At 31.2% G+C, this 14221-nt stretch overlaps 1 protein-coding gene across 6 annotated transcripts in view; it reads right to left on the bottom strand.

Annotated features, from left to right (window-relative positions):
* LOC123717763 (ecdysone-induced protein 74EF) overlaps positions 1 to 13293 on the bottom strand; it is a 135087-nt gene extending 121794 nt beyond the window's left edge. For all 6 annotated transcript variants that reach the window (XM_045674284.1, XM_045673968.1, XM_045674372.1 and 3 more), the window contains exon 1: positions 13145 to 13293. The gene's annotated coding sequence lies outside the window, so the exon portion shown is untranslated. The remainder of the gene's footprint in view (positions 1 to 13144) is intronic.
* Positions 13294 to 14221: the final 928 nt, after the last annotated feature.

Here is a 14221-nt window from a genome sequence, read left to right as displayed (position 1 = left end):
CCGTTCGTACCTCCTCCTCTTACGTAGCGCTACGCCGTAGCACAAATACGTCATCTTCCGACTATTTCGTAGTAGTTTGGGAATTAGCTGTACTGTAATTAGGAGCTTGTTATATGAAAGATCTTGAATAAAGTCAAAGCTTTGGTTTCAGTATGATGATATCGGTAATTATTTAAACAAAAATCTAGAAGCCTTATTGTAATGTGCAAAAAAAATATACACGATTTTAAAACAAAAACTTTCACCAGTATAATACTCGCAACAGAACTAATCTAAGCATACAACCAGTCTTCCGAAGATTTACCACTCCTTATATAGAAATTAGTTTTTACAACAAATGCCCAAGCGAAATTAGAGAATTATCATTGAATAAATTCAAAACTTTCGTTAAACGTAAACTTATCAATAAAGCTTTTTAAGCTATAAATTTGACTAATGCTTTGGATTGATTTGCTTCGGTTCAAATCTTCAGGGCTGCTCTGGCTTACAAACAATTTGTATGATTCAAGAGAGAGAGAGAAGATGAGAGTTCCTTGCTCGCTCTACACCCTTGACTTGAGAACTGGTAGTAAATGTAAATTTAGAATCAATTTAATATATTTTCTATTAACGATCATATGTGTACTTGGTTACCTATGTGTATAAACTTATGTATGAGTTTGTCAAGTATACAATCTGAGCATGCAGGTACGTTATCTTTTTTGCAAAACTTCATCGACAATTTGTTCTTTATTAGGAAATCGAATACTCCATTTCCAAAGACTAAATTCTATTAATGCTTCGATGAATGTATGTGTAACATAAATTGACTTGTTCAAGTTATCGCGGTATAACGTAACGATCACCTGAATCATTATCACACCTCATATACACATCCTCACTTTTACACCATTACACAGCACGGCCGAATCACATATTTAATATTTATTGTTTTTTTCTTTTTATATAAATTCCTGTAAATGTTTGAACCTTTTGTATATATTATGTATTCCATCTTTAGCTTTATGTTGAGTATATTTTATGTGAGCTATAGGATTGTGAGATAAATAAATAAACTAGGTAATCATTGAAATTAGTAATACACCCAAAAAATTCCTAATTCTCATCGAGAGGCTCTAGAGATGTCATTGGAATTCTATCACATCCTCTTCCAGGGCTCAGATCACCTACATGACAGCCTAATGTCTATACCTACCTACCTGGTACGGTATAAGGAATCAACCTACAGTTCATTTAACAAAGTATGTATTATACAGTTTATTATTAGAGAGAGAAAACTCTAAATATTTATGATCAATAAAATACAGCGACACGTAATGTTGACGTAACGTGATATAATTTTTCTACGACATCGTAATGAAATCGTCGTGACTCCGCTTCGTTAATCTTAGAGAATTTTCTCGTGAAATTAACATTTAATAAACAGCCTTACATAATTTGACAGCAAGAACAGGGTTGCCAGTCAATAAAAATATTATATTGGTACTGTTCGAATTATAAAACCGTATTTTTTTTATAAAAAGATTTTAACTTGATAATTAATAAATAATACTTTTAGTTTAGTAGATACTTAAACTTTCGTTATGTATCTAAAATAATATTATTACGGACTCACAACCCTACTTCTAACTGAATAAATTGGAATATTGAATACTTTGCAACTGTTGAGTTAATAATTATAATTTATTAACAGGTGAAATCTAATAAAATATAAATGCAAATGTATCTTACATATTAGTGTTCGAGTTTGAATATGTAAATAATGGCAGGTAACACTTGTCATACGTGAAGAAAAAGATTTAATTTCGAATATTGGAATGCCTGTTTAAATTTTATACGAAATTATTGTTTTCTGTTATGAAAAGGTACTTCTCTTCTACTCTAATATATAAAAAGTGTGTAAAGTTTCTAATATTTATATATATTAAACACGAAGCAAGTCTTTTTAAAATAGTCCCCTAAAAATTGGAACCGTCCAACAATTAGTCGACAAAATTAATTTAAACACGATCAACTTTAAAAAGATAATTTAAAAAATCGATGTTTTTTGGATTTCTAAATTTATAATGCATAAATTCCAGATAAACAGAGAACAGCCTTTGTTTTTATGACCACAGATTACTAACCTTATCCACCTTATCGGTCATTATAAAATGACCACAGATGTAATCCATATATGAAAAATTTGAATTTGGGTTGTCGTACATAAACAATCTGAAACTTACAAATAAACATCTATACTTATCTTAACAGTGAATGTCTAAGTTTTTTAACACATATATATAGACTAATAATTGATCGTGACACGTTCCAAGGTGGGCAGGAAGGTCTCGCAAAAGATACGCAGTTACATCACATGTTGCGACAGAAAATTCGAGATTTATATATTAGACCTAATTTAATGCCAATACAAGTATAAGTAGTTAACGGCATATAATCCAAAGGTTTCATTTTCCGGTGATACAGATAATTACTTTTATATAATAAACACATTCTAATAAAATAAGGAATTCATAGATTAAACAAAACTATCATTTGAAACGTTAGAGTATACGAATATCCGGCTGAGGCCTTTCATTATTTACTTCAAGGTTCGTTCCTAAATTTGTAAAACGTGTCTAAGATTGTCTTGTTCGTCATTCTCGTCACTAGTAATATGTCTAACATTACCAATTCATCGTATACGTGTAATCTAAACAATGCGTTCTTGATTCGTATTATATTTAAGCTTCCTAAATACAGAACACGAAACATTTGATGCAATTATTTTTAAACGAACGAGTGACCTCCGTGGCAGAATGTAGTGCCAATGTCACTGTATCTGGGTCTATGTCAGCCGCTTGGCCTTACTCCGACTAGCGGCCTCAGCTTGCCTCATTACGGCCTTATATGGATCTTTTGGCTGCCCGCGGGATTCGGTGAAGATAACCTAAATTATTTGAACAAATATCGCGAAAACGTATGACGCACGAAGAAAGTTTTAATCTATGGTGTTGGTGTGGTGGCGGTGTGGTGAAGTTATTCGATGTTTTAATATTTTGGCGGAAAATATCTCCACCAGATGGCGTGGATTCATATTTCGGTGTTCTTATTTTAAAATATTTCGCCGTCATCCATTGACTTTATATTTAAATTGTTTAGTATTGTACCTTATCTTGATGTTTGTCATTGGTATCTAAAAATGTTTATCATCTAAAGTGTTTAATGAATGCAGATGAACTTGACTTAAGTACTTAGGACTGTTATATGCTTATAATAATTATGTATTAAGACACCATAGTTAATTGTCCCTCACAAAATGTGCGGATATATAAAACCTAGAGCAAATTAGTGGATGGAACCCGCACTTACAGTTTTTCTTTTAATTTAGTGATTATATAATGTTCCTTAAGAAACATCCCTGAATGAGAATAATGTTTGATACCTAAGTGAAATTTCAATCGTCACAAAAATCGATATAATATTGTACTGCACTAGTCGTATGATGGCGGCATTGAGAGTAACCTTGCTTCCGTCCCGCTCGCACGTGTCATAACTAATACATCCGTCTCTTTCCAGCGAGCACTACCGGATTCCTACGACCAATTATTATTTAAGCGTAGATCTTGCAATTGAAACAATTTGGTCTTGGGTTTTTAAATGCCTAGTTAAATGGACATTTATAACTTTGTAATGAATTTTTTACTACTAAAATTGACTAAGGATCTAAGACTCTAAGGACCTCCGCAATGCGGCTGTCGTACCGAATTTTATGGGGTTTTGTTCATCTACTATGTAAACTAGAACCTCGGGAACCACTTGCAATCTTGCATACGGCCAGCGTATAATTTTTGTTATATATTTGTGATTACCTAACTATATAATTTTATAGATATATTAAGCAAAATAAATACTCTCGACAAATTAAATCATTACTATAAAAAACTAAGACGTGCCATTGTCACCGACAAATTAACGCAAAAAATATGAAGAATGAAAATAGAGTCTCTCTCTATTTATCATGTATTAAATAAAAAGTGAAAATACATATGTATAAAGAAACAATTTGTATTTCAGATAAGTACCATACAATATAAACAATATTCAGTTAATAATCAGTCTTCAAATCTCCAATATAATAATACAATATTTAATTATTTAAATCTTTATAAATACAATACAGCGATAAAATGTTGCCAGCGTTTAAGGTACCATTCTTTTTAAATTTGTTTTACTTTTCTATTTATAAATTTTTAGTTATTATTATTATTACTATATAGGTTAAGAAAATTGAAAATATGTGTATTTGGTTTTAATAAAACTACGTTAATTAATAAGAACACTAATAACTTTATTCAATATCGAAGTCAAAATACACACAAAATTAAGTTCCCGGCTGCGTTTGTCTGTATAAACACGATAAAGGCCACGAACGGAGTTTATATATACTGAAAGGGTTATGTATAAGTAATTATGGTTTTATGTAAATTTATTGAAATATGATTATGTTTGATAGGCCTTGGGTATATTATATAAAAACTTAACTCGCGAAAATATCGTGAGGATACCCCCTAGCTTTAGACTCAAACTCGAAGAAGTGTGTCACTTGTGTGTCGGCTGATCACTTGTCTATTTGATGCACAAATGATCATGGTACAGATACATAAATCTGAAGCTCAGACCTAAAAAGGTCGTGACGCCATTTAAATTGCAATATAAAGATAATTGTTGAACGAAATAGAAATCAACTCGGGCGCAGCTACTGGATGAAGCTAGTCACAAATACAACACAGTTCATCACGTGTAGAGATTATACACAAATAATGATGAGTTTAATATTCGCGTGATCCCATTTTGAATGTAGGTTGTATTGTGCAACTATTGTTATAAATTCTACCACAGCAAAATTGATCATTTCGTAATTGGCCTGAATTTCAATTTAAATGAATCAGCGGGCTAAACTTGCTAATAATGGTCGCATACTTTTAAGGCACCCCAGTTTGATACGTCTAATTCTTACCGACAGTTGAGTAATATACGTTTGGTTTTAGAAACCTAAGGAACTATCAAAATGGTGACGTAATGATTGCAGTTCCTTAAAGTGTAAGTGTCCTTGTAAACGAAAACTTGGCGATTGATCAGTCGCGGATTTGTCGGTCCTTGATTTGGGTACTAACAGTAAACTATAAATATTACTTCTTTGTAATATTTACAGTTTACTGTTAGTACCCATTATATTTTATAATATTGATGAAAATTTCTATTGATTGATAATTAACCTTTTTGGTCTGGGCCTGATGTCTGTTTCGGGACCATTTGTTTGTTTTCTTATAGACAAGAAGTTGATCAGTTATCTGTGCCGGACACATGGTTTTCTCACGATGTTTTCCTTCACCGTACGAGTGTTTAATGCGCATAAAACAGAAATTCTATTGGTACATAGCACGGATTGATAACTACGATCTCCAGGATGAGAATCGTTAGCTGAAGCCACTAGGTCAACGCTGCTTTAATGACTTCAATTAAATGTTCCAAAACTATGAATGAAATTTAGATTTGATTATTTTCTCATTTTCATTTCGCTTACACATGTATAAAATATATTTTAAAAAATTGCGATATTGTTTAGATTCCACTAATAACGCTCTATAAAACATTAAAAATCTTTAATGCACTTAGAAACCGTCTCATATATATGTTTGTAACAAACAACATTTTGGTTTACTTTACCTATAGAAATATTGTTCTAAAATATTTTACGACGCAAAAGAAACCTGACGTAGAAGAAGAACTACAACTCTCTACAAGCGTAGCAACAGTACTAATAATATTTAGCTACGAGCAATAAAATTGGCGCAGTACAAATGCCGCACTAATTATAATAATAATTATTTATTTATTTAACCAATCATACGTACATATGGTTGATATTGTAATGGTAGCTTTAAAGTATAGTCAATCATACAAGTAAAAATTACCACGCACACATCTTCGCAACAAAACTACAGTTTTTTAACATGTAGGCGGCACGTCCAGCCTAATTTGTATTTAATTAAACTTATAAATTTTCTGATCAACACAAACGCTATTGCGAAAACATAAGCGAACAAATGGAACAAAGGACTGCCGATACTAAAATAAAGCATATTTTAATTTGGATTTGTTTCAAAACAAAAATTGAAGGATTGTTTATGCCTAATTACATACGTTATTGGATTACAAGTGCATGAATAAGCTTTACGTATGCGGCAACCTTCGGACGAATTTGGGTATCCTCGTGCTCAACCAGCGTAGTGTGGTCTCCTGGCTTCCCCGCGTGTACCGCGCATTGTATGTAAGGTGGGACCGATAGTACTATCACATAGGTCACGATGGTTTGGTCCCGCGCTGACCTTGGCCTAGTGAGATAGTACCGCCCCTCAGATAACTTGATATCGACTTCCTAATATACTTTGCTATCCTGGTACTAAACGGCTTCTTCGCAGTACTAATGTACTACTCACTCACGTATGTAATGTACTCTGTACACTGTATGTAACTAACTCACTCACGTTGTGTTTTTCCTGGATGGGAAATTAAAACGCCTTTAACTTTAAAGTATCTAACGACAGAATTTAAAAAAAGGAAAATATCTACATTTTGAAGGTGATGACCCAATAAATTTATGTTGACGGCGTCTTGAATAACTAAGTGATTTATGTCCCTGACCTATAAAGTCCGTAAATTACCAGTTAATTAAATACTTAATTGTACAATTGTGTACGCTGACATTTGATTTAAATTACATACTGAAATTGAATTAAAAACTTATCGAAATACATGATATTTTTTTCAAACTAAATCCAAGAAAATGTTATCTTTTGTAAAGGATTTATGTAAACTGTTTAATCTTCTAATTATTGGATTAAAATAATCCAATCTAATTTAGTCTAAATTTTTAATCAAAAGAGTCGTTTGTGATTTTTAGAAAGTTTTTTATTAGTCTTGTCCTAATAACCAGTCAGCCAAAGTTTCTATCTTTGTCTAGAACAGTTTTTCCTAAAGTTCAACTCACATCGGTGTGTACAAACCTTTATTATGGGACTACAATTGTTCTGCATCTTTATCTAGTTATAACTTCTCGTGAATCAACCTTGATCTCTACCTATTACTGAAAATACTGCATTCAAAACACCCAACTTATTGTTTGCAGCCAACGGGTCCGCGAATCAGCAACCCTATTCAATTGTATTAAAGTCGATGTTCTTTTATTTAAATTATTTCATGAACCTTGAAGAATAACCTTGTGTCTATCTGGCGTCCGCTCTTTCCGCCTTCGCCGAATCAATTTGAACGTTATTTTTATAAGCTGTTTTAACTTTAGTAATTTTTATCTTTGTGACTTTTTGTCTCTGTCTTATTCTAGAATCCACGTTCAAGTTGTAGATACAAAAGATTTAAATTGCTTATTGCAAGTCTTTATTGTTAATTGTTAATATTTGATTACTACTAGACTGAGTTGTAATGGACTTAGGACATCTATATACTATAACGTCCTCTATATCTCAATGTATGGAGATCCGCAAATGCGCGTCAACTATGACCCATATACTAAAATAGTATCTATAAAAAAAGGGTACATCGAATTTCGTTGAACACACACACGCGTAATCGCTGAATGTATGTCATGATCAGTGGGTTAAGTTTAAATTGAATCGAGGGCCGCCCGTGTGCAGGTACCGAAGGTTACCGCTGTTTACCCGTGGTACATTACTCATTTCAATGCAGACAATGCTTATTATCATAGACAAATCTACACCTGACATCGACAATTCTTATTCAATTCTCTTGTCCGTTGTCATAGGTAAGGGCGTACAACTCGGGTTCCAAACAAAGAAAATCGAATTATAACTTCATTAAAGCAATTAATTATTAAAATATATTATGTAGGTCTATCTATCACACATATCACGTGTCTTCCTCATGTTTGGTGTCGAAAGCTGGAACGAAGTTATTTCATTAAAATGTTAATTATAAAAACCTATAATTATAAACTTCTATAGTCTACGTGCGGCCAGACAGATGTAAGTATATTCGTATTTTTAAATTAAATTTTTTATTATATTATTTTGGAAGGAAAATCGATTTACTTGATATCTCATTACCGTTCATGAACATCTGCAACGACAGAGGCAACAGGTGCCTTTTCGGCCTTCAAATTGAACATTGTTATTACATACGGCACTTTCGTAGAAAAGGCTTTTTAACCAGAGAAAGCAATGATAAAAATGGTATATTATAAATCATCCATAATTTTGAACCAAATTTACGAACCTTTCAATTAACAATAGTAAAGGGTTTGAAGGATTTTACGACATGTTTAGCTTCGCGCCATAAAATTTGACGTTTTAACTGTCAACCCTTTAATACAAAAACCGCTTTATATTGTTTTTGGTTAACAAAATATTTAAAAAGTATTTGTTACTTAACAAGATAATTTCTAAAAAAAAGCTATAAATTATATATTTTAATGTTTAAGTATTGATGTTGAGTGTTGTTTTTTTAATTGAATTATAAGCATAACTTTAAAACATGCATTAAAAATATATGTACCGTAGCCTACAGCCATAAATTAATTTGGCCTCGAAATAAATATAGTACAAGTGTGACAAAAATACACATCGTATCTGGGAGTCCTAAGACCACGTGCGAATGTGGGTAAATTGAAAAATTAATCTTATGTTTTGTTATTTTTAACAATATTTACTTTCATATTATTCATGTCTAAGAATGCTATCGTGTCATTTAAATAATTAAATATGTATACATAATGTAAATTGCCTTCGTAAATTAAATTTTGCATTTAATTCTTAATAGAATAGACACAGCATTATAAAGTTCTATTATGTAAAATTGGCTTAACGAAAATGAAAACGAAGCAGTCACCAATATGTTGTTGATAATATAATAAAACTATGTTTTTTAATAATATAATAAAACGCGATTATATTTGAATTTGTAAATTAAATAATATTTTTTCCTTTGTTATAATTTTCAAGTTATATTATCTATAATTTTTATAAATGAACAAATATCTTCCTAACATGTCTACAAAAATATGTTGTATAAAATTCTTTGTTGCAATGTATTGTCATTTTTCTTAATCATAAAAAAAGATTTTATATAGAATCGGCCAAAAATTTTTTGCGTACGAATATATTACAGTTGTCTGTGGCGCATTTTTCGCGCGAACGCGTAATAATGGCGCATCATCGCAAAAACTGTGTCAAGGAGACGCGTATTGGAGAAAAATTCGCAAACCTTGAAGCCGCTAGATTAGAATTAGGACTGTCCGACTTGTTTATTTTATTACGTGGGTGTACTATTTATCTTCTAAGATACCTTAAAGATTATTTTAACTTATTAAGTATAGGCGTATTACTTTTCAAATGAATGTATTTTTATTTACTCGGGGATCTGTAAAACAAAGAATTAAGCAAATGAACAAGAATAAAAAATGTTTAAAAGAAATATGTTTAATTTATTATAGTAATAAAAGAAATGTATTTTCTAATATATATACAAGATCCGGGAGCAAAGTTTAATACATTATTGTGTACACGTAAATAAGAAAATAGATAACTTTCATTGATAGTGGACAAAAATAAATTATTTGGTTCGAACAGGTCGATGGCCTTTTATTTAGACAGTTGCTATTATACTTAGAAATAATCATTATTTAAACGTTCAGTTCTATCTTCATTTATATCTTCACATAATTGATTTTTGCTGTGAAAAGTTTATTATGTTGCTCTGTTAAAATTTCATAAATAAGGCATACTTTTTAAAATATATAAATTATAATTTTAAATTCACTTTGTAATACGACTATAACCTTTTTCAAACTGTTATAAGTTGATCAACTGTCATAAACTCTAGATAGCCATGCGTTGAGCTATTTTTATCTGAGCTACAATTTAGGCGCGAAATTTAGACATTGAGTACAATGAACTTAAATCTACTCTGGCTAAAATTAACTTTTCTTGTAATATAATATACATTGATCTTTGAAGATGAGACTTATCTCATTCTTATGAAAACCAAAACTAACTTGTGAAACCAATAATGTGAATACATGTAATAATTAATTGAAAAACATGTGTTTTATATAGAATTATGTTCATTAACTTTAGAAATATTATTCCTTCTATTAGGACATATTTCATAGGGAGAGAAACACAGCATTTGAAAATGGTTGCATATTTTGCCAGTGAAAAGCCTTTTAAAATCTCGCTTACCTATCTTATTGAAGAAAGCGAAAAGTTTTACTTTTAGTATTAAAACAAACCATGACTATCACAAAAACTAATACAAAAAGTCAATACAACGTAACAGTACTTTCACTGCAGTATCGCCATTTATTAAGAGCTATACGAGTATGCTGAGTCGACGATTTTCTAATATACAAATTATTTTCTATAATAGACAATCGCATAAGGTAGGCAAATCAAATAGATATATGAGTTAGTAATCTTTCTTTAAATACAAATTTTATTAAGTAATGCAAAAGTAAATAATTTGCATATTTTTTTTAAATTAATGCAAATTACTATATTATACACACTTGTGTATAATATTGTGTATGTCCTTGCCAAAGTGACAATTTACATCTGAATCCTTGCAATCAGAACATATTTACATTAAAACTAGAAATAATATTGCATGATTTAAAAGTCATGTAACGAAAAATAATCTAAAACGGTAAGTAATTGTATAATTTTATTTAATCATAGCTACACATTATATTTAGCTAGCCAATTAATCTATCGTGTTTAACAAGTACACAATATACCCCTCCCTATCGCACAGTACATATCGGATAGGGACAGAAGGGCTCCGACAAACGATAAGATCAAGGTTAGATGATAACTTATCGTCCCTTTATTTCCGCGATTCCTAATCCTTTCCTAATATAGGTATATTACGATACATTAATACCTTAAATCTAAAACAAAATTTACTATGATTGTTGTATCAAATGTTAGATATGTGAAAATTCTTAAAAAACATAAACGTGCATATGTTTTATTATAGGCCTATTTATTTTGTATTTCCATACAAAATATTTAAGTAATTTATGTTCCGGTTAGGTATTTCCTAACAATATTTTGCTCTGAACTCTACAATTAGACCCCTTGATAAATTGACAATCGCTGTATTCTTAAATGAATTAAATTAATGATTAAATATCAAAATTAAGTCCTGTTCAAATATACGTAGGATTCCTTGTAAGCCCTATTAAGCCTATGATACCAATTGGTTCGTGAATAAAATCTAAAGCCAAAAGCACTTACACAAAACTGCGCAATACTAGTATTAAATGACAAGGTTACTTTAACTGGAATCTTACTCATCTGATTTTGACAACTCTTTTTAACTGTCGTAACTCATTTTGATTTAACTGAATCAAAATGAGTTATGACATTATATCTCTTAATATGAACGAGAAAAGCTAGCGATTTTTTAACCTAGATGAGTTCGTGCATGTCTCGGATAGTTATTATAGAAAATTAACTGGAGAAGTTGATTAAGTTTTTAACTACCTACTTCAGTGTCACCATTTGACATATTATATTTACGCCAGCGTCTACTGATGCAGTACAGCATCCAGAGGGTACAGGTCTACTGGATAGGATTGCAACAATTATTTAACTTGATGCTTTTAAAATGTCTCGCTTGCGTTTATGACAAAACCTTCGGATACTGAACTTCTAAAATGAAATAATTTAAAAATTATGCATAAAAGTTATTATTTCTTCTAATGAACACAGACATTTATCCTGATTAGCGTTATTTAATACAATTTATTCAGAAACCTGCTGTTCCATAGTCTGTCTCTGTTCAACACTTAAGAAACAAATGAGCGCTTAGCTTAAACAAAATTATTACTGAGTACAAAAATGTACTTTTCAATACGAGAAACCTGCTAATGCTACAGAAAATGTGGAAAATCTAGTAAACATGGAAATTTTTAATCGGAAACACGTACTTATTTTCGTGGACGTTACAAATAATCTACGACTTATTTTCAAAATGTGTGCAACAATAATTGTGTAACAAAGGTATTGAATTACGAAATGCCTGATTTGTTCTAGAACTTTTCAGCTCTTGGAATAATTTACAGGCTCTTGGTAGAGTTGCATTAAAATAAATGGATTTCTAAAGTCATACGTTAGGCCTTACACGACAACTAATATAAAAACGTATTGTTTTATTAAAGATTGATGATGAAATCTTTCTTGATTAACCTTACAAAAAAACTTAATTTTTAAAATTCCGCATGTCATATGTTCCGATGTAAAAATCCTTTGAAATACGGCTCTTCAGTTTAGCTTGTGGCTTTCACACTACAAGTGAGGGATCCATTTTTCAAAATGTTGGTACATAAAAAAGCTATACCTAGTATAAATTATATTACATATATGTATATGATATTCATGACTAATAACTCTATTGCCTTATAAACTCACTAATAAGTAAATATAATTTGACAAAAATTATGAACAAAAAATAAATTTTTATTATAATTTTACACATCAAGAAAATTTGAACAGAAACCAATATAATTGAGTTTTTTTTTTGGTACAGTTATCATGCTTACTTATTACTCATATCTCATTACATACTGTATCATCAGGAGCCTTGGATTTTATTACCATTAATGAAGGTAATGGCCTTCCACTGAGGTCCTAGGATGTACTTCAAGGTCAAGATAAAAATGAGTAAAAAAGCCAATATGTAGTCAAATCCACGAAAATAAAACCACAAATATTATCTACAGTAATCTTGTACCGTATCTTTAATTTAAACAAAAGCAACTGCTCCATAACTACGGCCACAAATTCTTATGAATCCACGTATCAATAACATATAGAAAAGTGCGCATTTAATTATATCCTTCAATGTAGTCACACAATTTTATTTGTTATTGTATAAAACTTGCAGTCAACTTTTAAACGAGAAATCTTAAAAATAAGAATGAAAGTGAAAATTACGCCAAGAGAACTGGAGAAAGTAATTTTTAAGCAACCGACTCTATGTTAATTTCACGACGTAACAAATTTTTCTATTTATATTTACGATAATATTTTAGGATTTATTCAATTAATTTAATTAGTGCGCTCACCTCATCCAAAACGCAATCCAATATCACTGTACCGTCATGCACACAATACAATAAATAAAAATAAATCATCCAAATAAGTTTGAAATCGCACAGCACTTCTGTCACGTATGATGCATCAGCCACAAAATGGCACTTGGTACTAAGACGTGCGCGCTCTGCGCCGGCCCACGAGTCACTGAACTGAAGGACCACTGGCCACCGCGCCCCCGTACCTCGACACTATTTTTATTGTGACGTGAACTTATCGAAGCCGTGAATTTTTGTGAATCGGGTCACACGCGAGATAGATTTATAACCTTGATAGATAGTTTTTTTGAAAAAATAGTTCAGTCACCATGTTCGGCGCTATATAGCGCTGGAGGCAAAAATAAAACTCATTCTAAAAGAAATAGCTGAGGCTCCTAGGGACGGATTCTACAAATCGATAGAAATTGTCTATGCTATGAAAGTACTATCGTCCTTTTCCAAAATGAATAACAATTGATTAGCAGAAATGAGTAGCGAAACGATTATTAATATAACTAGGTTTTTTTAACAGGAGGAGGAGGAGGCTGGAGGCTCTACTGATGTCCAGTATTACCGCCGCCCATGGACGCTCACATTGATAGCTCGAAGTGCGTTGCCGGCCCTTTAAAGAATTAATTAGTAGTACAAACAAAATATGTATCCATTGTAGCAAAATTTAATTTATATTAATTAGTATACGCTTAATCAGCTTTCTGTTTCTTGTATCCTGAAGCTATTATTGCTAATGAAAACCTAGTCCAAAACATCTATTTGCAGAATAGGCTGTGAAGTAAAAAACATCGACGGTAATAGGTTGAAAATTCGATCCATGGGTAATCAATATTTCCGAAATGTTTCAGGCATTTATTCTTTTGATTTTCCTTATCAAATAAAATATTCTAAAAATATGTACGCCAACTCAGACAACGAACGCGTTTGTGGGCCTAAATTCCTAATTACATAGAAAGTATGTTTTCAAAGTATGCTGTATGAAAATACATGGTTTTCATACAGCATACTTTAAAATCACTTTATAATGAAGAAATATGCAGTTTAAATTATCTACTAATA

The sequence above is a fragment of the Pieris brassicae genome, chromosome 1, assembly GCF_905147105.1.
Source record: "Pieris brassicae chromosome 1, ilPieBrab1.1, whole genome shotgun sequence".
Classification (NCBI taxonomy): Eukaryota; Metazoa; Arthropoda; class Insecta; order Lepidoptera; family Pieridae; genus Pieris; species Pieris brassicae.
Note: the sequence above shows the minus strand (reverse complement) of the source record. Positions and strands in the feature narration are given on the sequence as shown.